This window comes from Bufo bufo, chromosome 5 (assembly GCF_905171765.1).
Source record: "Bufo bufo chromosome 5, aBufBuf1.1, whole genome shotgun sequence".
Lineage (NCBI taxonomy): Eukaryota > Metazoa > Chordata > Amphibia > Anura > Bufonidae > Bufo > Bufo bufo.
In genome coordinates, this window is record NC_053393.1 from 198,021,031 (window position 1) to 198,045,970 (window position 24,940).

The 24,940-nt window shown below is 44.8% G+C and overlaps 1 protein-coding gene across 9 annotated transcripts in view; it reads right to left on the reverse strand.

The window, feature by feature from the left end:
- The window catches only part of ZNF516 (zinc finger protein 516), a 103,852-nt gene that overhangs the window by 63,554 nt on the left and 15,358 nt on the right, over nt 1–24,940 (reverse strand). For all 9 annotated transcript variants that reach the window (XM_040434232.1, XM_040434234.1, XM_040434238.1 and 6 more), the window contains exon 2: nt 6,048–6,142. The gene's annotated coding sequence lies outside the window, so the exon portion shown is untranslated. The remainder of the gene's footprint in view (nt 1–6,047; nt 6,143–24,940) is intronic.

A 24,940-nucleotide genomic window follows, 5' to 3' on the forward strand; every position in this document is an offset into this window, starting at 1 on the left:
TCACCTCACGCATCCGCGCGGAATACTCGCCCGTGTGAAAGGGGCCTTAACAATCGCCTGCTCAACAGTGAAGAAGGAACACTTCCTTCCTTACAATCGAAATGCTGATCTGCAGGTCTAATACAAGCCTAAGTAAGCAGTTAGCTTTAGAATACTGCATTTCATTAAAAGGGTTGTCCAGTTTTCCAATACTGATGACCTAGCCCCAGCGTGGGTTATCAATGGGTGGGGCCTCGACTCCTGGCACCCCCGCTGATCAGCTCTTTGAAGAGGTGGCAGTGCTCGTGCAAGTGCTGCGTTCTCTTCACCGTTTACCTGCTCGCTGTAGACATTGCAGAGGCGAGCAGTGCAACGACAACTGCACCATCCCATTCAAGTGAATAGGACAAAGCCACTTTCATGACCACAGTGGTGAAGTGTACATATACTGCACACGACCGCTGCAGTCAATCACAGGCCTCAGCTAACTTGTGTAATATACAGCAGTCAAGTTGTTATACATGCCTTTTATCTCTGCATGTTGGGAAGCATTAGAGTGGCAACATAGGCTACTTTCACACCTGCGTTCGGGGCTCCGCTTGTGAGTTCCGTTTGAAGGGTCTCACAAGCGGCCCTGAACGCATCCGTACTGCCTTAATGCATTCTGAGTGGACGCGGATCCGCTCAGAATGCATCAGTCTGGCAGCGTTCAGCCTCCGCTCTGCTCAGCAAGCGGACACCTGAACGCTGCTTGCAGCGTTCAGGTGTCCACCTGGCCGTGCGGAGGCAAGCGGATGCATCCAGACTTACAATGTAAGTCAATGGGGACGGATCCGCTTGAAGATGACACTATATGGCTCAATCTTCAAACGGATCCGTCCCCCATTGACTTTCAATGTAAAGTCTGGACGGATCCGTTCAGGCTACTTTCACACTTAGAATTTTTTTTTAAACTATAATGCAGACGGATTCGTTCTGAATGGATACAAACGTCTGCATTATAGGAGCGGATCCGTCTGAGCAGACATCAGACGGACCCGCTCTGAACGGTAGTGTGAAAGTAGCCATAGGAGCAAAGGTGGTTCAGAGCAATGAGTATAATTTTTTTTATTTTATTTAAATTTTTTTAAATACATTCACTGCTCCCCCCAAAAAAACAGACCAAAGTAACAATATTAGTTTGTCTGATCACTTCAAGTATCTGTCTAAAGACAAACAGCAGTAGAAAAGTACATAACTTGCATACAGATTACAGGGGAATTTCAGATGATGCCGATGTGCAGCCTGTTCAATTTATCAGTGCTCTCTTTGTCATGAGCTGAACACGTCATCGGGTAAATAACAGATTTCCATTCACTGACAGCAAAGAACTTCAAAATGGTGAAGAATATTTCCAAGTGTTTTCATTACATGCTGACTGAACGGTATTCCCATCATAGACATTTGCAGTATAATCACAGAATATGCCATAAATCTTTAGGAGTCATGTAGGCTACTTTCACACTGGCGTTTTGGCTTTCCGTTTGTGAGATCCGTTCAGGGCTCTCACAAGCGGTTCAAAACAAATCAGTTTTGCCCTAATGCAGGGATGCTCAACCTGCGGCCCTCCAGCTGTTGTAAAACTACAATTCCCACCGTGCTCTTCTGTAGGTTGATAGCTGTAGGCTGTCCAGGACTGATGAGAGTTGTAGTTTTGCAACAGCTGGAGGGCCGCAGGTTGAGCATGCCTGCCCTAATGCATTCTGTATGGAAAAGGATCCACTCAGAATAAATCAGTTTGCCTCCGATCAGTCGCCATTCCGCTTTGGAGGCGGATACCAAAATGCTGCCTGCAGCGTTTTTTCTGTCTGCTTGACGAAACTGGGCCAAACGGACCCGTCCTGGCAAACAATGTTAGTCAATTGAGAGGGATCCGTTGGCACAATAGAAAATGGATCCGTCTCGGCTATGTTACAGATAATACAAATCGATCCGTTCATGACAGATGCATGCGGTTGTATTATTGTAACGCATCAGTTTATGCACATCCAAGACAGATGCGCCCAAATCGCGAGTGTGAAAGTAGACTTAGGCCTATTGCACACGGACGTTTTTATTTCCCGTTTACTGGCCGTTTTTTGCGTTCCGTATACGGAACCATTCATTTCAATGGGACCGCAAAAAAAACGGAATGTACTCCGTATGCATTCCGTTTTTCCGTTCCGTTTTAACATAGAACATGTCCTATTATTGCCCGCAAATCACAGTCCGTGGCTCCATTCAAGTCAATGGGTCCGCCAAAAAACGGAACACATACGGAAATGCATCCGTATGTCTTCCGTTTCCGTTCCGTTTTTTGCTGAACCATCTATTGAAAATGTTATGCCCAGCCCAATTTTATCTATGTAATTACTGTATACTGTATATGCCATACGGAAAAACGGAAAGGAAAAACGGAACAGAAACGGAAACACAACGGAAACAAAAAACGGAACAACGGATCAGTGAAAAACGGATCGCAAAACACTGAAAAAGCCATACGGTCGTGTGCAATAGGCCTTACTAAAAGGAAATCAGATATGAAGTTAAATTGAACCAGATCTAGAAAACCTGCAAATAAAAAACTAAATAGATAATTGTGACAGAAAAATACAAAGGCTGCAAAAAACAAAACACAGTCTAGGGGTTAACCCTTAGGATACCAGCGCTGTACATGTACGGTGCAGAAATGCGGGACAGAAATTCCAGCGCAGTACAGCTCCTGCACCCACCTGATCAGAGGCAGGGGACCGGTTGTCACTGATAGCCGGACCCCTGCTGTTTACACTGATGCGGCACATTAACCCTTGCACGGCTGTGGTCAGCGCTCACCGCGGCACGTGCAGTATCCTTACGGGTGTGTCCATGGGGTCCCCACGCTGCTGTGACGGGGAACCTATGGCAGCCCGATGCCTTACTTAGGCATCGTGGCTGCCTTCCTCGACAGTCTGTGAGATCCAGCCCCCTGGATCTGACAGGCAAGCAGGCTGTAAGTGTATTACAGCGGTTTCCAAAATGGGGTAATTTTTTGGGCAGTTTGTGCATCAGGGGGTCTTCAAATGTGACATGGCAACTTAAAATTATCCCAGTGAAATCTGCCTTCCAAAAAACCATATGGCGTTCCTTTCCTTCTGCACAATGCCGTCTGCCCGTACAGCAGTTTATGACCACATATTAGGGTGTTTCTGTAAACTACAGAATCAGGGCAATAAATATTGACCTGTGTTTGGCTGTTAACCCTTGCTTTGTTAGTGGAAAAAATTTGATTAGAATTGAAAATCTGCCAAAAAAGTGAAATTCTGAAATTTCATCTCCATTTTCCATTAATTCTTGTGGAACACCTAAAGGGTTAACAAAGTTTGTAAAAATCAGTTTTGAATATCTTGAGGGGTGTAGTTTCTATAAATGGGGTCATATTGGGTGGTTTCTACTATGTAAGGCCTCATGCACACGACCGTTGTGTGCACCAGTGGCCGTTGTGCCGTTTTCCGTTTTTTTTTTCGCGGACCCATTGACTTTCAATGGGTCCGTGGAAAAAAAAAAAAACGGAAAATGCACCGTTTTGCAGCCGCATCCGTGATTCGTGTTTCCTGGACGTGAAAAAAATATGACCTGTCCTATTTTTTTCACGGCCAACGGTTCACGGACCCATTCAAGTCAATGGGTCCGTGAAAGAACACGGATGCACACAAGATTGGCATCCGTGTCCGTGATCCGTGGCCGTAGGTTCGTTTTTATACAGACGGATCCGAAGATCCGTCTGCATAAAAGCTTTTTCAAAGCTGAGTTTTCACTTCGTGAAAACTCAGAACCGACAGTATATTCTAACACAGAAGCGTTCCCATGGTGATGGGGACGCTTCTAGTTAGAATACACTACAAACTGTGTACAAGACTGCCCCCTGCTGCCTGGCAGCACCCGATCTCTTACAGGGGGCCGTGATCAGCACAATTAACCCCTTCAGGTGCGGCACCTGAAGGGGTTAATTGTGCTGATCACGGCCCCCTGTAAGAGATCAGGGCTGCCAGGCAGCAGGGGGCAGACCCACCCCCCCCCCCCTCCCCAGTTTGAATATCATTGGTGGCCAGTGCGGCCCCCCCCTCCCTCTATTGTAATAATTCGTTGGTGGCACAGTATGCGCCCCCCCCCCTCCCTCCCTCTATTGTAATAATTCGTTGGTGGCACAGGGTGCGCCCCCCATCGGCCCCCCCTCCCTCTATAGCATTAACAACATTGGTGGCCAGTGTGCGGCCTCCCCTCCCCCCCCTCCCCATCATTGGTGGCAGGGGAGTTCCGATCGGAGTCCCAGTTTAATCGCTGGGGCTCCGATTGGTAACCATGGCAACCAGGACGCTACTACAGTCCTGGTTGCCATGGTTACTTAGCAATAGTACAATAGTAGAAGATTCATACTTACCGGTTGCTGCGATGTTCGTGTCCGGCCGTGAGCTCCACCTACTGGTAAGTGAACTGTCACTTACCAGAAGGAGGAGCTCCCGGCCGGAAGCAGACATCGCAGCTCCCAGGTAAGTATGAATCTTTTACTATTGTACTATTGCTAGTAACCCGCTGCCACCAATGATGGGGGGGGGGGGGGGGGATGGGAGGCCGCACACTGTGCCACCAACGATTTATTACAATAGAGGGAGGAAGGGGGCGCACACTGTGCCACCAACGATTTATTACAATAGAGGGAGGAAGGGGGGTGGGGGATGGCGCACAATGTGCCACCAACGAATTATTACAATAGAGGGAGGAAGGGGGGGGCGCACACTGTGCCACCAACTAATTATTACAATAGAGGGAGAAAGGGGGGGGGGGCCGCACTGGCCACCAATGATATTCAAACTGGGGAGGGGGGGTCTGCCCCCTGCTGCCTGGCAGCCCTGATCTCTTACAGGGGGATATGATAGTACAATTAACCCCTTCAGGTGCGGCACCTGAGGGGTTAATTGTGCTGATCACGGCCCCCTATAAGAGATCGGATGCTGCTAGGCAGCAGGGGGCAGTCATGTACACAGTTTGTAGTATATTCTAACTAGAAGCGTCCCCATCACCATGGGAACGCCTCTGTGTTAGAATATACTGTCGGAAATGAGGTTTCACGATCTAACTCATATCCGACAGTATATTCTAACATAGAGGCGTTCCCATGGTGATGGGGACGCTTCAAGTTAAAATATACCATCGGATTGGAGAAAACTCTGATCCGATGGTATAAAAGGGACTCCAGACTTTACATTGAAAGTCAATGGGGACGGATCCGTTTGAAAAGGCACCATATTGTGTCAACGTCAAACGGATCCGTCCACATTGACTTGCATTGTAATTCAGGACGGATCCGTTTGGCTCCGCACGGCCAGGCGGACACCAAAACGACTTTTTTTTCATGTCCGTGGATCCTCCAAAAATCAAGGAAGACCCACGGATGAAAAAACGGTCACGGATCACGGACCTACGGACCCCGTTTTTGCGGACCGTGAAAAAAAACGCCCGTGTGCATGAGGCCTAAGCCTCACAAAGTGACTTCAGACCTGAACTGGTCTTTAAAAAGTGGGTTTTGGAAATTTGCTTCTAAACCTTCCAATGTTAATAAAATGGCATTTACAAACTTATCCAAACATGAAGTAGACATATGGGGAAAGTAAAGTAGTAACTATCTATTATAAAAGTAGAGAAATTGAAATTTTTCATAATTTTTTGTAAATTTGGCATTTTTTAAATAATTTAAAATACATTTTTTGACTCAATTTTACCACTGTCCTGAAGTACAATATGTGACGAGAAAACAATGTCAGAATGGCTTGGATAATTAAAAGTGTTTAAGTTATTACCACATAAAGTGACACGTCAGATTAGCAAAAATCGGCGTGGGATTTAAGGTGAAAAGTGGCTCGGTAGTGAAGGGGTTAAACAGTTATTAATAGCTTCATAAAAATCAATACTCCAAAATATAGATTGCCAGTAGCAAATTTCAGCATTGGTTCCGTTAGAAGAATAGCAGTGAAGCACCGGTTATCGCAGGGAGGCTAGATGCGAGATAAACTGACCTTGGATTGAAGCTCCGATTGTCCCTGTCCATCTCCACACTATTTAGAAACCGGACCTGCTGCCATACTGGGACTGCAAGAACCCTCTACTGAAGCTGAAAGAAAACCAAATGTCAGTAAGTTACAGATGTAAATGTATTATAAAACATTGCATCATTTCACGTTTTAATAATCTCATTTATATTATTTTAAGTAACATTCCAATACCACAGAATAGGTTCTGTACACAGCACACTGCCGGCTAGCTCATTAATAAGCATTTGGGGATTGTCATAAGCGTACTTATTTAGCTAGACTTCTTATGCCCTATCCACAGCATCTGATTGGTGGGAGTCTGGCCGCTGGGCTCCCCACCGATCACGAGAAAGCAGGTTGCACGTCCCTGTGTGAATGGAGCAGCAGGTCGAGCATGTGCGCTGCCAATTCACTTATCCATTCTCAAAGGGTCAGCTGGAGAAAGCTGCGCACAGAGCCATGTCGCAAAGCATCACCCAGCCCGTTACATAAAGGAAATGCCCATCATGCACACCCAAACGCCCAGTACTTCATAAGCATATATTCATATAGGCACCCATATATCCTTACAGACAGCAAACCTCAGAAGAGAATGTACAGTATGGAAAAGGCTCAGGACCTGTGTCCTAGCCATACATAGTGGGCGCTGGCTGTGTTATACCACTCAGATGCCATGGTCAGTTGCGACTACAGCGTCTGGGCGGTTAAGCGGAGGGAGTGTAATAGGATGCCAGTAAAATTACCATACTCTGCAAGACAGAAGTACTGCCAGTGTATTGTACAAAGAATCACACAATCATGTTGTCTCGTAGGCAAACTAGTGCTTAAAAACTAAAAAAAATAAAAAAAATTCCCATTTAGGCTACTTTCACACTAGCGTTCGGAGCGGATCCGTCTGATGTTTCATCAGACGGATCTGCTCCGATAACGCAGACGTTTGCATCCGTTCAGAACGGATCCGTCTGCATTATAAGTCTGAAAGTAGCCTGAGCGGATCCGTTCAGACTTTACATTGAAAGTCAATGGGGAACGGATCCGCTTGAAGATTGAGCCATATGGTGTCATCTTCAAGCGGATCCGTCCCCATTGACTTCCATTATAAGTCTGGACGGATCCGCTCGCCTCCGCACGGCCAGGCGGACACCCGAACGCTGCAAGCAGCGTTCAGGTGTCAGCTCACTGATCGGAGCGGAGGCTGAGCGCTGGCAGGCGGATGCATTCTCAGTGGATCCGCCTCCACTGAGAATGCATTGGGGCCGGACGGCTGCGTTCAGGACCGCTCGTGAGTCCCTTCAAACGGAGCTCACCAGCGGACACCTGAACGCAGGTGTGAAAGTAGCCTTATCATCAGTTAAAAAATTATGATCACCACGTCTGTAAAATCTTGAACTATTTAGATAATTATGTGCTGTGGGTGAATGCAAAAAAAAAATGGTTAATTGCAGATTTTTGGTCCTCTCACCACCCTAAAAAAAATAAAAAATGAAAGGATGAAAGCCATACCCCAAATGGAAAAACTATAGCCTCACCCTGCAGAAAAAACAAGCCCTTAGATAGCTCCATATACAGAAACATAAAAGTTATAGGTGTCAGAATATAGCTATACAATGCATTTTTTTGTTTTGATAGGTGTTAAAAGTAGTAAAATGTAACGAATGTACCGCAATTGTACCCAGAGTTAGTGGAAAAATAAGGAGTTGTGATTAAACACAACCAATGGATACGTAGGCTGCCCGTGAGTCACCGATGTGTGGGAATAAGCCCTAAATGTGGGCAGCAAACCAGCAGGGTAAATTCACAAGTGCCAGATTTGTTGCAGAAATTTCAATGGGACTTGAAGAAATCCACCTGCTCACCCGTAAAACAACTACCGGTATTGTTTATGAACAGTAGAAATTTTAACAGAAATTTCAGCAAAAAAAAAAGTCTGTAAGTGAATATACCCCAAATCTTTTACGGTACGACGACCCCACCATCATAGGGGGTCAGATCACATTGTGCCATATATATATATTTAAAGCATTGAGACATATTTGTATCACGCTGCAGTTGTGGATGGCTCGGTCTGCATGTGCACAGCCACCATGAATGCAAGACTCCTCTTGTTTGTACATAGTTAAAAATAACTAAATGACATCCATAAGTTTTACAATTGATTGGTCTCCACGTAATTATTGCTTTTCAGCAGCAAATCCCCTGGAGGGCGAAATGCAGCTGCCACAGTTCAAGATGCACTAAAGAGCTATGGAGTAAAAAGGCTTCCAGGGAACGTATCCCTGGAAGCTACACACAAATGGGAATATCTGCATTCAAGCCTCCCAAGCAACAGCAGCTAAAACCAGCAAAACTGGGTTACAGACGCATACCAGTATATATATATACACACACACACACACAAATGTTCATCTGCCGAGCGCAGCTCCACCAGCATAGGAAGCACTGTCATAGCACAATCAATTATTTATTTGATCATACAAGCAAATGGACATTTCTAGCAGAGGCAGAGCACGGATTACCTGACTACAGGATTCACCTTATATTACACTTAGCATCTCTCCATTACCAATTAGGACAGCGGTAAGCCAAATCTGCTGAATCGTGTTCTACATGATCAATGCTAAAATAAAAAGCGCATGCATCGCAAAAATGGGCACACATCCAGAGTCCAACACTGTGGAGAAAACATGTCATCAAGTGTAGAGAGGGCAACAAACTGGTAAATGTTGTGGCATGACAAGAGGACTTCTTTTAAATGGCCCTTTGAGACTTCAGACCTTTGCTTTGTTTTCCTACAGGGTAAAGTCCTGTCCAGACCAGTGGTTATCAGATAACTAGGGAAAAAAGCAAACCCAATGCGGGCAAGTCATACAAAGGAGGATTTCTGCTGTTTCATAAACCATGTGCACAACCGGACCCTCACTTTTTGTAACGTGATATACCGCACACAGTCTGCTATAAGACCATGTCAGGAGCGCGCTCTCCAGGAGAAGAGACACAAGATGAAAGGAACCCAATGGCCTTCAGATACCAGGCTGAAAGGCTTCCAAGTGGAATGAAGGCCATCTGCTCTGCTAACTGTGCTGGGAGAATCTGAAATCACATTTCTTGGCATTTAACATCATCTCAGAAATGGACAATTAAAGGGAACTTGCAAATTAATGGGTCGACCCTTAGGACAGGCCATCAACATTTGCTCTGTGGGAATCTGACCTTCAGCACCACCACCAAAGAGCTGTGTGAAAGGAGAACGGTCCTCACTTAGGGCACAATGTAGTTTTACAAGTGGCTGTGCCCGGTATTACAGCGCACTACAGCAAATTAATGCGACTGTGCTGTAATACCAGGCACCACAGTACTGAAAATACAGAGCTCAGCAGAGATCCCCCACTATTCGAACACTAGCTACAACACTGACAGGCCATCGGTTTTTGGCGTTTTTGAAGCTTTAATGATTAAGTCATACAAAGTCCAATTCTAAGATAAGCTACTTCATTTGTAAAACTAACCATTCATATGCAACCCCACTAGAGGGGCAAATAAAAGAAGTTAAATTAATTATAATTAAGTAAACAAAACATTTATAAATTAACACACATACACAGTTGAGTCACATTATTCTGACCACCTGCTAATATGCAGAGTAAACGGCGTCGGCAGCACGGACAGCAGCTAGATAGGCTGGCAGTGACTCCATAAAGGTCCTGGTAGGCCTTCGCAGGTATCTGGAGCCATGCCGACTGCAGTGCATCCCATAGAGCAACATGACACTCGAGGTGGTCCCATAGATGCTCAATTGGGTTCATATCTGGGGAATTAGGGGGTTAGGGTAGTACATGGAAGTTGTGGTCATGCTCTTCCAACCAATGTCAGACATTTCTAGCCGTGTGACATGTCGCATTGTCTTGCGGGAAGATCCAATTCGCCCCAGTAAAGACAATCACCATGTATGAGTGTATGTGATCTACAAAGATGAATTCATACCCAAATCTGTTGAGTGTGCCTTCCACATGGATGAGTGGGCCCAGAAGAACAACAGGAACACATTCCCCTTTGCAAATTAGCAGAGGTCCACTTCTGATACAACTTTGTTAGCAGAGGTGCACTGACCATCTGCGTCGGAGTCCTATAAGCAGTAGGACACACATATGGTAACCCCCATGCACTTCCATAGCTGACATTTACCTCTCACATCAATGGCACGTGGTGCTCCACAGTTTCCACGTCGCTTATTCACACAATGGTGCCATTTGTCGTCTCACTTTCACCACAGCAACATGAGAACAGTTCCCAAACTTTTACCCTTGGTTGAAAGCCAATTCTCTTTTTTTCCAACTCTGATAAATTGCCCCTTTTACCCATGACAGCAACAAGTGATGTGTGTGCAGACAGCCTATCGCACACCTTATATACCCACCAAGCAGCTCACGAAACGTGACCTCCTTCGAGAGCTATGTGTTGCCGACAATAAAAATGCTAATAATGATAATGTAACTCGACTGTGCACAAAGGAAAAAAAAAAATATTAAAAATAAAATCATAAAATACCAGATACCAAATGCCAACAACCCACACAACAAAGATATTATTTAAGGGAAGTTACATAGATGTAACTGCAGCCAACCACTGGCATCAGTGGTGTACTGGAGAGGCCAGCGATTGGCTGCAGTGGTCGCGTTGTCATTAAGACATCATTGCGAGGCAATGGATCCGCTAATTAAGTACAACTCACTTCTTTATTGCAGCCTGCTCCCCAGTGTTGTCCAGCTTCAACACCTCTAAGGGGTTAAAACAGAAGAGCCATCAATATCTGGGAACAATTACCTCTACAAGGAATGTTAAAAACAACCATACGCAATGTCAATTTCATTTTATGGGTGTTGCACTCTTAAATAAACTGCACATATGTGAACGGGAATACATTTAAAAAAAGAAAATAAAAAAAGCCACTGACGACAGATGAGGAGTCTGTATAAAACAAGGTCCTTTAGCTCTGACATTGCAGCTTGGAGAGGGGGAGGGGGCTGAACAGATAAAGCACAGTGTAGATATATGACACACATACAGGTTCCATCTACACTCCATGCAGTGCAATAAACAAAGCCAGGGAAAAGTAGGGAAAATAATTTCATTGTTCTGCCTTCTCCATATGGTATTGAGCACAGGCTAGCAAATTAACAAAGACAGGATAGAAAAACATTATAACTAATCCGCACTGAAACGGATTACAGAACTGCCAGCAGGATCTCCAACCCAAAACTCATCACAAGAGAAATACAAGGAGGGGGGAAAAACAACCTGAGCAGTATTTTTAGTCAGACTATATCAATGATCTGTCGTATGTGAAGAGCCGTGATAAGTGTGGACACTGCTATAGTAATACTGGGTCGTCCTCCTTATCTAAGCTAATTGGGGCTCATTTTATTTTGGTATTATAGCCTACTTAGATTATTGAAGCCTGCAGCGTTGGTGAAACGAAGCGCTGGAGCAAAGTCAGGAAATCCAGTGCCGTTCTATGAGCTAAGTAGCTATTAACATGATATAATCCATGTGCAGCTACTGCTCTTTGTTAGTCTTCAGGAGGGGTGCAGGCGTCTGCAATGTGATATATAGGTTACTGAGAATCGGGACGCCCTCACACAGTCACCCCAGGGCTAGAGAAGAGGTCCGATAAGACTGCATTATAATAGTACAACATGGCCAACCCGGTATGTTTCCTGCAATAGATTACATACAGCATAAAGTACAGCAAAGTGGAAATGCCAGTAACAGATCATGACTAGAGATGAGCGAATTTCATATTTTGAAATTTGCCGACACTTCGTTTGGTGGTAAAAGGTGGATTGCGTTATGGATTCCGTTACCACGGACCAGAACGCAGTTCTATGACGGAATGCATAATGGAATGCCTTTAGAGGCATTTCGTCATAATAGAAGTCTATGGGCTCCAAAACGGATCCGTCCCCCTTCCGTTATGCAGGGGAGTCCTCTCCTCTAAAGGCATTCCGTCACAGAATTGCGTTATGTTCCGTGGTAACGGAATCCATAACGCAATTCACCTTTACCACCAAACGAAGTGTGAACAAATTTCATAAGAGGAAATTCGCTCATCTGTAATCCTGAGAGCAGACCTGCATTACACAGATGGCCACAGGGAACCGAGCGCAGTGCTGGGCAACTTCCTGTAGGTCCTATACCAGGAACAAGGCAGGGGAACACAGAAGAACTTTGCTGCTGACGCTCCATTGATATCCATGCCGGTTCTTACTGATGGACACTACAGAACACTCCAGGAACCAGTTTGATTTCCTTTTGCTAAATTTACATTTTGGATAAATCCACTGACAACTGAGGATTTGAAACATTTGGAATTATTCAAAATCTAACACCCAGTTCACACCTGAGCGTTTTAAAGCGCGTTCCTACGTGCTGTAAAACGCACAACAAGGAGAAACCAATGCTTCCCTATGGGAATGGTTCTCACCTGGGCGTTTTACAGCGCGTACGATCGCGCTGTAAAACGCCCGACGCTCAAACAAGTACTTGAGCGACTTTGGGGCGTTTTGTCGCGCGTTCCCGTACATAGACTTTCGGGAACGCGCGACAATGGGCGTTCGCTCGTCTCTGTATGCACGCTTGTAAACGCCCGTACAATCGCGCATACAGAGCGCTCCTTTCAGAACGCTCAGGTGTGAACCCCGTGTAAATGTGTATGGGGAAGCCTGACAGACTCTACAGCACAGGTTGGGCATCTTGGATTTGTACCTCTGATGGACATGCTGCTGCCAGAGGGAAGTAAATATGTACCGTAGTTGTATTAATTACAGGACAACCGGGTTGATGGTATACACATTCTGAATTCGGGGCAAGGAAAACTATGATCATTTGAAAACAACCAAAATAATAAGAGGATTCACACACAGCAGACTTGTTACAGAAATTCCTGCAGCCGTCTACATTCATCTGAAGGTTTCTTGCAGTAATCAGTCCACTTACTGCAGAAACAGCCCAATCCAGATGAATGGAACGGATTTTCAGCCACAGACATTTCTCCAACAAACCTGCCACATGTAGAAATATCCCAAGGCAGTAGCAGCAACGTTCTGGGCACACTGGATGATGGCTCCAGGATCTTGACCAGCACCATATGTGCACACAGACACGTTATAAGGCAGTTCTGGCAGGTACTCTTTAGGCAATCCTTTTTAAAAGCTTCTTGTGTTCACACAAACCATTTTCAAATCAGTCATTTCGCAGTCTTAACCCAAGTGTGTAAGGCCTCTTTCACACTTGCGTTGTCCGGATCCGTCGTGCACTCCATTTGCCGGAGGTGCCCGCTGGATCCGTAACACCGCAAGTGAACTGAAAGCATTTGAAGACGGATCAGTCTTCAAAATGCGTTTAGTGTTACTATGGCAGCCAGGACGCTATTAAAGTCCTGGTTGCCATAGTAGTAGTGGGGAGCGGGGGAGCAGTATACTTACAGTCCGTGCGGCTCCCGGGGCGCTCCAGAATGACGTCAGAGCGCCCCATGCGCAAGGATGACGTGATCCATGTGATCACGTCACCCATATGCGTGGGGCGCCCTGACGTCACTCTGCAGCGCCCCGGGAGCCGCACGGACGGTAAGTATACTGCTCCCCCGCTCCCCACTACACTTTACCATGGCCACCAGGACTTTGGTTACCATGGCTGCCAGGACGCTATTCATAAAAAGCTAAACGTCGGATCCGGTAATGCGCCGAAACGATGTTTAGCTTAAGGCCGGATCCGGATTAATGCCTTTCAATGGGCTTTAATTCCGGATCCGGCCTTGCGGCAAGTGTTCAGGATTTTTGACCGGAGCAAAAAGCGCAGCATGCTGCGGTATTTTCTCCGGCCAACAAACGTTCCGGTCCGGAACTGAAGACATCCTGATGCATCCTGAACGGATTTCTCTCCATTCAGAATGAATTGGGATAATCCTGATCAGGATTCTTCCGGCATAGAGCCCCGACGACGGAACTCTATGCCGGAACAGAACAACGCAAGTGTGAAAGAGCCCTAACAGACAGTCAAGAGTGCTTGGAGAAATCCAGAAGTATCAACAGGACTTATTCCTTAGTGAGGTAGGGAAGTGCTAAAATGCTAAAACCTTCTGTTTCCAACACTACTGTATAAAAAAAAAAAAAATTATATATATACACATTATAACACAGAAATGATAACATGGGCCCCAGGTCCTGTGTGTGATTGGAGCAGCAGTGTCCATGCATGACCTCTGCTCCATTCACTTCTAAGGCTCCATTCACATGTCCGAAATTCCATTCCGCAGAATTGCTGACCCACTCATTTCTATGGGGCTGAACGATGTGCGGCCAGGATCAGGAAATGCGGACCCGCACTTCCGGGTCCGCAATTTCAATCACAAAAAAAATATAACATGTCCTATATTAAGTGCCAGCGATGTGCGGTCCGCAAAATGTGGAACGCACATTGCCAGTGTCCGTGTTTTGCAGATCCGCAAAACACACACGGATGTGTGAATGGAAACTAAGAACTGTCAAGAGCTGACCTCTAGTGTTGATCGAGCACCAAAGTGCTCGGGTAGAACACCTCGGGGAGTCAATGGGAGAACCCGAGCAATAAACCAGGCACCCCCTACTCTGAAGAGAGGAGGGTGCCTGGGTCATAGGAAAAGGTCAGAAATTGAAGGAAACACCACCGAAATGATTCGGGAACAGTATGGGGAGGATGTCTGGATGTATCTTGGACTCCCAGGTCACTGCTGAGAACGATGTTGTCCGAGTAGTACGCCACTTTTTACAGACTGACAATAATACGCACAAAAAAATTGTTAGGAAACATTCTTTCCTGCATATTTACTTGTATATAAAGTGCAAGTGCTGCCAAAAATTACAAGGAAGAGGCACTCCGATACAACCGGTATATCACATAAAGGAGGGCCTCATTCACGTTGTGGTACAATTGTTCAGGTAGTGGGACTGCTACACTCATAAAGACTATGGACTAAGTGAAAGGGCTGCCAAAAATTACAAGGAACCGACATTACAATACACCCTTTGTTACACATAAAGGAGGGCATCATACACACCCTCAAAAAATTATGATTGATGGCCTGCTGGTGACCCTCTAAAACATTAGGAGTGAGGGCCTGCTGCAGAGTTGACCATCTAAAATATTAGGGGCGAGTGCCTGCTTCTGATCCTAAAAATCTAAAACATTATGGGCGAGGGTCTGCTGCTGAACTGACCAGTGAAAAAATTATGGTTAAGGGTCTACTGCTGAGCTGACCCTCTAAAACATTAGGAGCGAGGGCAGCCTAATAAGCATGTTGATATGATGGAGGAGGAGAAAAGGAAGATTGAACCATATACCCTTTTTTTGTGGTGGAAGGGGTGCATGGGAATACAGTGTATTCAATACACTATAAAAGCCACATGTAAAGTATCTTTATGTTTAGCTGCTATCCTCTGGTGGAGTAGAGAAGTCAGGGGCAATCCAGGCCTTGTTCATTTTGATAAGAGTCAACCTGTCAGCATTTTCAGTTAACAGTTGGATGCGCTTATCAGTTATTATGCCCCCAGCAGCACTAAATACCCGCCTTGGCAAAACGCTGGCGGCAGGGCAGGCCAGCACCTCCAAGGCGTAGAGCGCCAGTTTGTGTCACGTGTCCAGCTTGGACACCCAATAGTTGTAAGGCCAGACGTTCAGCCCACCTATTCGGGTGCTTTGATGCCATGTGGCGGATCATGCTGGTGGTGGTGAGGTTGCTAGTGTTCACGCCCCTGCTCATTTTGGTACGGCACAGGTTGCAAATGACAATTCTTTTATCGTCCGCAGTTTCCTCAAAAAAGCGACAGACTGCGGAACACCTACCACTTGGCAAGGGAGATTGCCGCAAGGGGGTGCTCCGGGGAACAGTTGCGGGCCTGTTTGGTGTGGCCCGCCTTCTTCATTTTGCCACCCCACTGCCTCTTCCAGCCTGTCGCGGTGCTGCGGATAGCTCCCCCTATGTACTGCTGTCTTTGCTCGGCTTGCCACCTTCCCAGGTTGGGTCATCGATTTCATCGTCCACCACCTCCTATTCCACTTCCTCACTCTGGTCATCCTCCTAACTTATTGACCTAACAAGAACCTCACTGATTGGCAACTGTGTCTCATTATCCTCATCCACCTCGTGAAACACTAATTGCCGTTCCCCACCGTCATCTTCTTGTAACTGTGGATGCTCAAGAGTTTGGGCATCAGTGCACACGATCTCCTCATGACCCTCTTCAAGCAGGCTTAGTTAGAGGCCTAAATTTAGGAATGGCGATAAAAAGAGCTCCTCGGAATATCGAGTGTGGGATCACTTGTTTGGCAAGACTCTCCATGGTGGGAGGAAGGAGGATCAGGGTGAGGATTCTGTTGACCAGACTCTTGGCTACTGAGACTGGACTTTGTGGAAGACAGGGTGGGGCTTAACCGACTGGAAGCATTATGTGCTGCAATCCAACCGACCACCTGGTCGCACTGGTCTGACTGACTTCGAGAGAAGACTCCTGCGCCGCCCTGCAAACTGGGACATGAAGCTAGGTATCGTGGATGAATGTGTTTCTTGTGCTCTGCCAGCAGGCATAGTTTCACAGTGCCCAGGGCCACAGCCTCTGCGTGCACCATCAGCAGCACGGCCACTTCCCCGTCCCTTACTGCTCGCTTTCTTCACATTAAATAGTATATACAGTGGGGGAAATAATTATTTGACCCCTCACTGATTTTGTAAGTTTGTCCAATGACAAAGAAATGAAAAGTCTCAGAACAGTATCATTTCAATGGTAGGTTTATTGTAACAGTGGCAGATAGCACATCAAAAGGAAAATCGAAAAAATAACTTTAAATAAAAGATAGCAACTGATTTGCATTTCATTGAGTGAAATAAGTATTTGAACCCCTACCAACCATTAAGAGTTCTGGCTCCCACAGAGTGGTTAGACACTTCTACTCAATTAGTCACCCTCATTAAGGACACCTGTCTTAACTAGTCACCTGTATAAAAGACACCTGTCCACAGAATCAATCAATCAAGCAGACTCCAAACTCTCCAACATGGGAAAGACCAAAGAGCTGTCCAAGGATGTCAGAGACAAAATTGTAGACCTGCACAAGGCTGGAATGGGCTACAAAACCATTAGCAAGAAGCTGGGAGAGAAGGTGACAACTGTTGGTGCGATTGTTCGAAAATGGAAGGAGCACAAAATGACCATCAATCGACCTCGCTCTGGGGCTCCACGCAAGATCTCACCTCGTGGGGTGTCAATGGTTCTGAGAAAGGTGAAAAAGCATCCTAGAACTACACGGGAGGAGTTAGTTAATGACCTCAAATTAGCAGGGACCACAGTCACCAAGAAAACCATTGGAAACACATTACACCGCAATGGATTAAAATCCTGCAGGGCTCGCAAGGTCCCCCTGCTCAGGAAGGCACATGTGCAGGCCCGTCTGAAGTTTGCCAATGAACACCTGAATGATTCAGAGAGTGACTGGGAGAAGGTGCTGTGGTCTGATGAGACCAAAATAGAGCTCTTTGGCATTAACTCAACTCGCTGTGTTTGGAGGAAGAAAAATGCTGCCTATGACCCCCAAAACACCGTCCCCACCGTCAAGCATGGGGGTGGAAACATTTTGCTTTGGGGGTGTTTTTCTGCTAAGGGCACAGGACAACTTATTCGCATAAACGGGAAAATGGACGGAGCCATGTATCGTGAAATCCTGAGCGACAACCTCCTTCCCTCTGCCAGGAAACTGAAAATGGGTCGTGGATGGGTGTTCCAGCACGACAATGACCCAAAACATACAGCAAAGGCAACAAAGGAGTGGCTCAAGAAGAAGCACATTAAGGTCATGGAGTGGCCTAGTCAGTCTCCGGACCTTAATCCAATCGAAAACCTATGGAGGGAGCTCAAGCTCAGAGTTGCACAGAGACAGCCTCGAAACCTTAGGGATTTAGAGATGATCTGCAAAGAGGAGTGGACCAACATTCCTCCTAAAATGTGCGCAAACTTGGTCATCAATTACAAGAAACGTTTGACCTCTGTGCTTGCAAACAAGGGTTTTTCCACCAAGTATTAAGTCTTTTTTTGTTAGAGGGTTCAAATACTTATTTCACTCAATGAAATGCAAATCAGTTGCTATCTTTTATTTAAAGTTATTTTTTCGATTTTCCTTTTGATGTGCTATCTGCCACTGTTACAATAAACCTACCATTGAAATGATACTGTTCTGAGACTTTTCATTTCTTTGTCATTGGACAAACTTACAAAATCAGTGAGGGGTCAAATAATTATTTCCCCCACTGTATGCTTGCAAGTATGTCACACACAGTAGCGCAGGTTTTGTAAGTGTATGGCAAATTAAACTGAACGTCACTGATATTTAGGATGTGCAAACGTTATACAGAAGATGTAGCGCAGGTAATGTCGCTGTCTGCTGTGGCCAAACAATTGCAAGCTATTTAGAGCAGGTTGTGCTAAAAACATTTATTTCTACCAGACACAACAAAAGTCCTTAAAGGATATCTGGGTCTCTAACGCCAACCCTGCCTAGCAAAAAAATAAACAATTCCTTACACTATCTGTCCCTCCTACAGCACAGCTCTCCCTAACTAAGCCCGAGCCGAACCACGTGTCATTGGGTGCTTTATAGCACCCGATGACACGTTCCGGACAATCACTAATGTCAGTAACCAACATGGCTACGGCATTACAGTGAGTGGCAGTACTTACCTGCACGTTTATTGGCCTTATGCACAAGACCATTGTTTTGGTCCGCATCCGAGCCGAAGTATTTGCGGCTTGGAATGCGTACCCATTCACTTCAGTGGGGCCGCAAAAAATGCGGACAGCACTCCGAGTGGTTTCCGCATATATATATTTTTTATCTCCTGTCCTATTCTTGTCCGTTCTGTGGACAAGAAAAGGCAGTTATATTAATGGCTGTCTGCGTCGTTCCGCAAATTGCAGAACGCACATGGACGCCATCCGTGTTTTGCAGATCCGCAATTTGCGAACCACAAAACACACAAAGGTCATGTGCATGAGGCATTAGTGTGGGTCGCAGTGGTTGGACCCACAGCAGCAGTCTATCACATATACTGGTGATAAATGTTGATCATGGGCCAATGTATAACTAAAGGGGGGGGGGGGGGTACAGACCTGCAAAAAGAAGCGTACTCCTTTGTTCCCTGGCCTAGGCTGCTCCTTGGCACTCCCTGGATGAAAACCATCTGTTTGACGCCACTGCAGCCAGTGACGCAAAGGAAGGAGGTCACCGCAGTGGCTAGCGATTGGCTGCAGGACAGGAAGTTTATATCCAGAGAGCGCACCAGAGCAGCCCTAGGCCAAGGAGCCGGGACCTGGTGCTGGAAAGCAGGTAAGTATACTTCACAGATCTACCCAGGAGGTGGGGTTTGGCAAAACAAAAAACAAAAAAAAAAAAAAAAAACTCACCCAAAGTCACACAACCCCCTTAAATCTCCAAATGTCACCTTTCAAAACAGTTCTGTGGTGCTGCTGTGCCTCACATATACATAGAAGCATATTACGTTATTTTGGTTATAAATTGCCCTTTGTAAATTTGGAGACAGAATCTTTGAACCTTTATGTTTAAGCACAGCAAAAACACAGACTTCTACTAGAAGGGAAAAAAATTGCTAACTATAAGTACTGCTTTCACTGCAAAAATTGTAGCTGCAGAAAAACGGTTTGGGAGTAGCAGCGACTTACACAGGAATCCCATTGTATGGAGGGGCAGACACGTGCTGTAATTAACACTGAAGTGCAGAGCATTACACAGAGGTCAAGGAGCTTTTGTACAATGTCATCAGCCAGTTTCCACATTTCCTTTGCAGTTGCTGTCCGTAAAAAAGACTGACTTGCATACATGGAGGTGTCCTACTGTGCTGACACTTTCTCACCATCTCTCAGCATTTACAGCCTCATTCACACCTAGTGTTGTGGTGCACACCATAAGCCGCATTAAAACTGTAGGACAAAAATGGCTTTAAAATAAAAAAAAAAAAAAGTTTCCACTGATTCCAATGAATAAAAAACACATACACCACACACTAAACATCAATGTGTAACTTGCCTTTAAAAACTGTTCTAGGAAATATGCATTTGTGAGTTAAAGGGGTTATCCAGGGTCATCAATTTCATATCCGATCTGATCAGCTGTTAGAAGAGGCTAGGTGCCGTACATTGGTCATGTGGCCTGGTTGCAGCTCAGCCCCACTGAAGTGAATGGGGTGAGGTGCAATACCAGGCACTGCCACAATACAATGTACGGCGCTGTGCTTGGAAAGCTGCTGGGAGCCCGCTGCGCTCACTAGAGCTCAATGTACGAAGCAGGCCTATACCATACCCAGGAATGCAGTAGTTAAAGGGCATCTGTCAGAAGATTTGTATCCATGAACCTGGTTGACCTGTAGCATGTGCACTTAACAGCTGAAGACATCTGTGTTGGTCCCATGTTCATATGTGCCCACATTGCTGAGAAAAATTAAGTTTTAATATATGCAAATGACCCTCAAGGTGCCATGGGGGGTGTTTCTGTTACACCTAGAGCAGGGATCAGCAACCTCCGGCACTCCAGCTGTTCAGAAACTACAACTCCCAGAATGCTTCATTCACTTCTATGGGATTTAGAAGAACAGCTAAGCATGTTTGCATGCTGGGAGTTGTAGTTTCATGGCAGCTGGAGCGCTGAAAACTGCTGATCTCTAGCCTAAAGGCTCTGCTGTGGTCCTGTCAATCAACACTTTTTTCTTTATAATGAGAGCCTTTTGGAGACAAATGCTATGGACATCTGTCAGATGCATATGTCTATCCAAAGCAGAACCTACAGTATCTTGGTCCAGAAACATACATATAAAAACTGCAGCAAAATAAGAGCTATGCACAACTTACGGTACATCCCCAATTCCAAAAAAGTTAGGACACTGTATACAATGTAAGTTAATGTGAATCATAGAAGAACGCAATGATTTACAAATATAGCCCCATATTTTTGCACAATAAGAACACATCAGAATTTGGGACATTTTTATTTTTTTCATGAAATGGTAAAAATTAACTCCCTTAGAACTTAATGGCAGCAACACATCTCAAAAAAGTTTGGACAGGAGCAACAACAAGGCTGGAAAAGTAAGTGGTACTAATACTGGAGGAGCAATTTGCTTCGAAGTCACATGACTGGGCATAAAAAGAGCAGGTTAGAGAAGCAAAATACTGGATGCTTGTCATCTAGAGGTCCTCAAGCGGCAATGCATTAAAAACCAGCATGATTCGGTATTGCCAATCACCGCATGGGCTCAGGAACTCAAAAAATCATGGTTTGTTAACACATGCTGTGCAATTCACAAATGTAAGTTAAAACCTGTATCATTCAAAGAAGCCATATGTCATCATGATCCAGAAACACCACAGTCTTCTCTGGAGCACAAAATGGGAGGGCATTAGTGCCTATGGCGTGGGCAGCTTACACATGTTTGACAGGCACCATAAACTCTGGACAGTATATACAGGTTTTAGAACCCCTGCTCCCATCCAGACAAGGCCTCTTTCAGGGAAGCCCTTGCATATTTCAGCAAAACAATGCTATAAGACCTACTGCATCCAGCCCAACAGCATGGCTTCCAGTAGAAGAGTCCGGGGGCTGAAGCTGCCTGTAGCCCAGACCTTTCACCAATAGAAAACATTTGGCACATCATGTAAAGTCCGGCAAAGAAGAACCAGGACTATTGAGCAGCTAGACTCCTACATCACACAAGACTGGGACAACATTCCTCTCCTCACTTCCCAGACTGGTAAAAGAAGGGGATGCTGCACAGGGTCCTGTCCCAACTTGTTGGAGATACGTTGCTGCCATGAAGTTCATTTTTTCCCCCTGAAATGGTAAAATTTCCCACCTTCCAAATCTGATCTGCATTCTAGGACCTACTGTGAACAAAATATAGGTCTATGAGATTTGCATTCTGGTTTTATTTACATTGTACACAGCGTCCCAGCTTGTTTGGAATTGGGGTTGTACAAGGATTTACAAAACGACAGAGTGTTCTCAAACTCCCTTTTACCATGATGTCAATGGTGTAATTCACGGGAGTGGCAGGCTATTGATGTAGTGTGTTTTATGAAGGGGAGCTTTTATTAGAAGCACCAGCTACACTAAATGATCTACAATTTAGTACTTGTTTTGTAATAAACATGATATTAGAACAAAGTTTGACAAATAAGAAGGCTCTACAGGCAAAAAAAGGCCGACACTAAGAGGACGGTTACACGGTCAAGTTTCTGCATGCAGTTTTGGAAGCCAAAGCTAGGAGCGAAAAGAAAAAAAAAAAAGAAAAGAAAAAGAACTTGCATCTGGCTTTTACACTTTACTGATCCACTCCTGATTTTGGCTTCTAAAACTGCATCCGGAAACCTGCCTGTGTGACTGTGCCCCAACTGTCCATACTGGTTTACTTGTTAAAGTAAAACCTACATGGCCTGACCTGAAGTAGGACAGGAAGATGATGTAGGAGTATTCTTAGCATTTACCCCTTTTTTTTTGCATATACAGATCTTTTCTGTTGGTTAGTAATTAAATACATGGAGATAAAAAAATAAAAACATAATAATAATAATAAATAATAATAATAATAATAAAATTTGAATACAAAAGGAAAATAGATTCCCTAATGCCTACTAATAATATTCCTAAATACCCAATTATTCTTTCCCAAGACAGAAGTTATCTGACACCAGTCACATCTGAGTTACGTGTAGCCAAGTTTTTTGGCCAAAATGTACGACACATTTTCATTTTTTTTTCCTCCTAACATTTCAAGAGCCATAACTTTAATTTGAAACTTATTTTTCGCAGGAAAAGTTATATTTTTTTAATCAGACCATTTAATTTACTATGTCTCATATTGGCAAACAATGTCCTTATTTTACGGCGATACCAAGTTTGTATAGTTTATTTTGTTTTACTGCTAAAAAACAAACTTTTGAAAAATTTTCTTTGCACCGCCCTTTTTGACAGCCCTAACTTTCAAATTTCCGTTTACAGAACAGGTATTGGGGAGCTTTTTGCGGTACGAACTTTAGTTTTTATTGGTACCATTTTTGCAGTATGTACGACTTTGATCATTGTTATTCAATTTGGATATTTTCGGACGTGGAAATTCGGGATGAGCGAATCGACTTCAGATAAAACATCCAAAATTGATTCGCATAAACCTTAGATCCAATACTGTATGGAGCGGGCAATTCCGTACAGTATTAGAATGTATTGGCTTAGATGAGACAAAGTTATTACTTTGCGAAGTCACGTAATAAACTTCATACATTTTTTTTTTTTTTTTAAAGTAAAAATAAACACTTGCCAAACTCTGGTTCAGTGCCAAGGTACCACTTGGAACCGAACTAGAGTTCAGGAATTTTTTTCTTTTTTTTTTTTTTACAATTGTCGCAGCCAGGTTCGCACAGTAGTTGTGATCGCATAGAAATTAATGGGATTGCCGTGCCAGTCGCACGGAAATCCAGCAGTGTGCACCTGTGAGCGCCTCACCCTTCTCTCAGCTTTCCCTAGACCAGTGACGACACGTTCAACAGTCACATGGCCTAGACACCGCTCAGCCACATAGAAGTGAATGGGGCTGAGCTGTGCTTGGTAAGCTGCGAGAAGGCAGCGGTGCTCACAGCGGCAGCCAACAGCTGATCAGCAGGGGTCCCGGGGATCGAACCCCCACAGATGACCTATAGAGAAGATAGGTCATCAGTACTAAAATGGCAGAAAACCCTTTAAACATTAGCAGCGGATTCCAGTACACAAAATACACAGATTACAAATAGGCTTGTGTCTAAAAAATGAGTGGAGGCCATGTCTGAACCAGGTATAACTTTTAAAGATTATGTGGGACTTGGCTGCTTTTTTTTTTTTTTTTCTTTTATGAATTTTACACCAGGTCTTCCATTTAGGCCTCATGCACACGTTGCCCAGCCATGCCCGTATTGCGGGTCAGCAATATACGGGCACCGGCCGTGTGCACACCATATCACGGATGCGGAACGGAGTGCTTCCGTAGGGTTTCTCGCCATGGCTCTTCACCGCCAAAAAATAGAACACGTTCTATTTTTTTGCGGTGCGAACGGATCACAGACCCATTCAAGTTGAATGGGTCTGGACCAGTCTGGGGAAACCGAACAGATGTTGCCCATGTATTGGGGACAAGAATGGCCGGCACACATTCGTGTGCATGAGGCCTAAGAGAGGATTATCATCTTTTATGAGCCTGCACTTTAAAGGTTACCTAACAGCTTATCAGACAACCCCTTAGAGTAAAAATAATAAAAACTGTATTTTTTCTATCTCACGCATTCCTCCCCATTTTCAGTTCCTTCAGTCTGTGTGATCTGTGCCAGCTGATTTGATGACCTGTATATCTGTGTTTGGTGACAAGGTCAACAAGCCTTTTGAACCATGATGTTAAAGCACACATACAATCAGGCCAGGCATTTGTAAGCTGTACAAAAACTACCTACTATACAAAGATAGGCTGTAGATGGGAAAATTGAACCCACTCCAGCCAGCTCGTTGATACTTCTCACTATAGAGACATTCAGGTCTCTCTAACAATAAGATTTTCAATAGTTACAAAATAAACATTCACACTGTTAACTCTATGTCGAGAGCCAATATTGTATAAAGCACTAAAAACCAGCAAGAATAGTCTAAACAAAGACATAGCGGTATTTGTCCGGACAATCTTTGGCATGTTTGTTAATGGGACCAGCAGGCATTCAGGCAGAGTCCGGCAATGCTGTTCTCTGCCAGAATAGCCTGACTGAAATAATAAC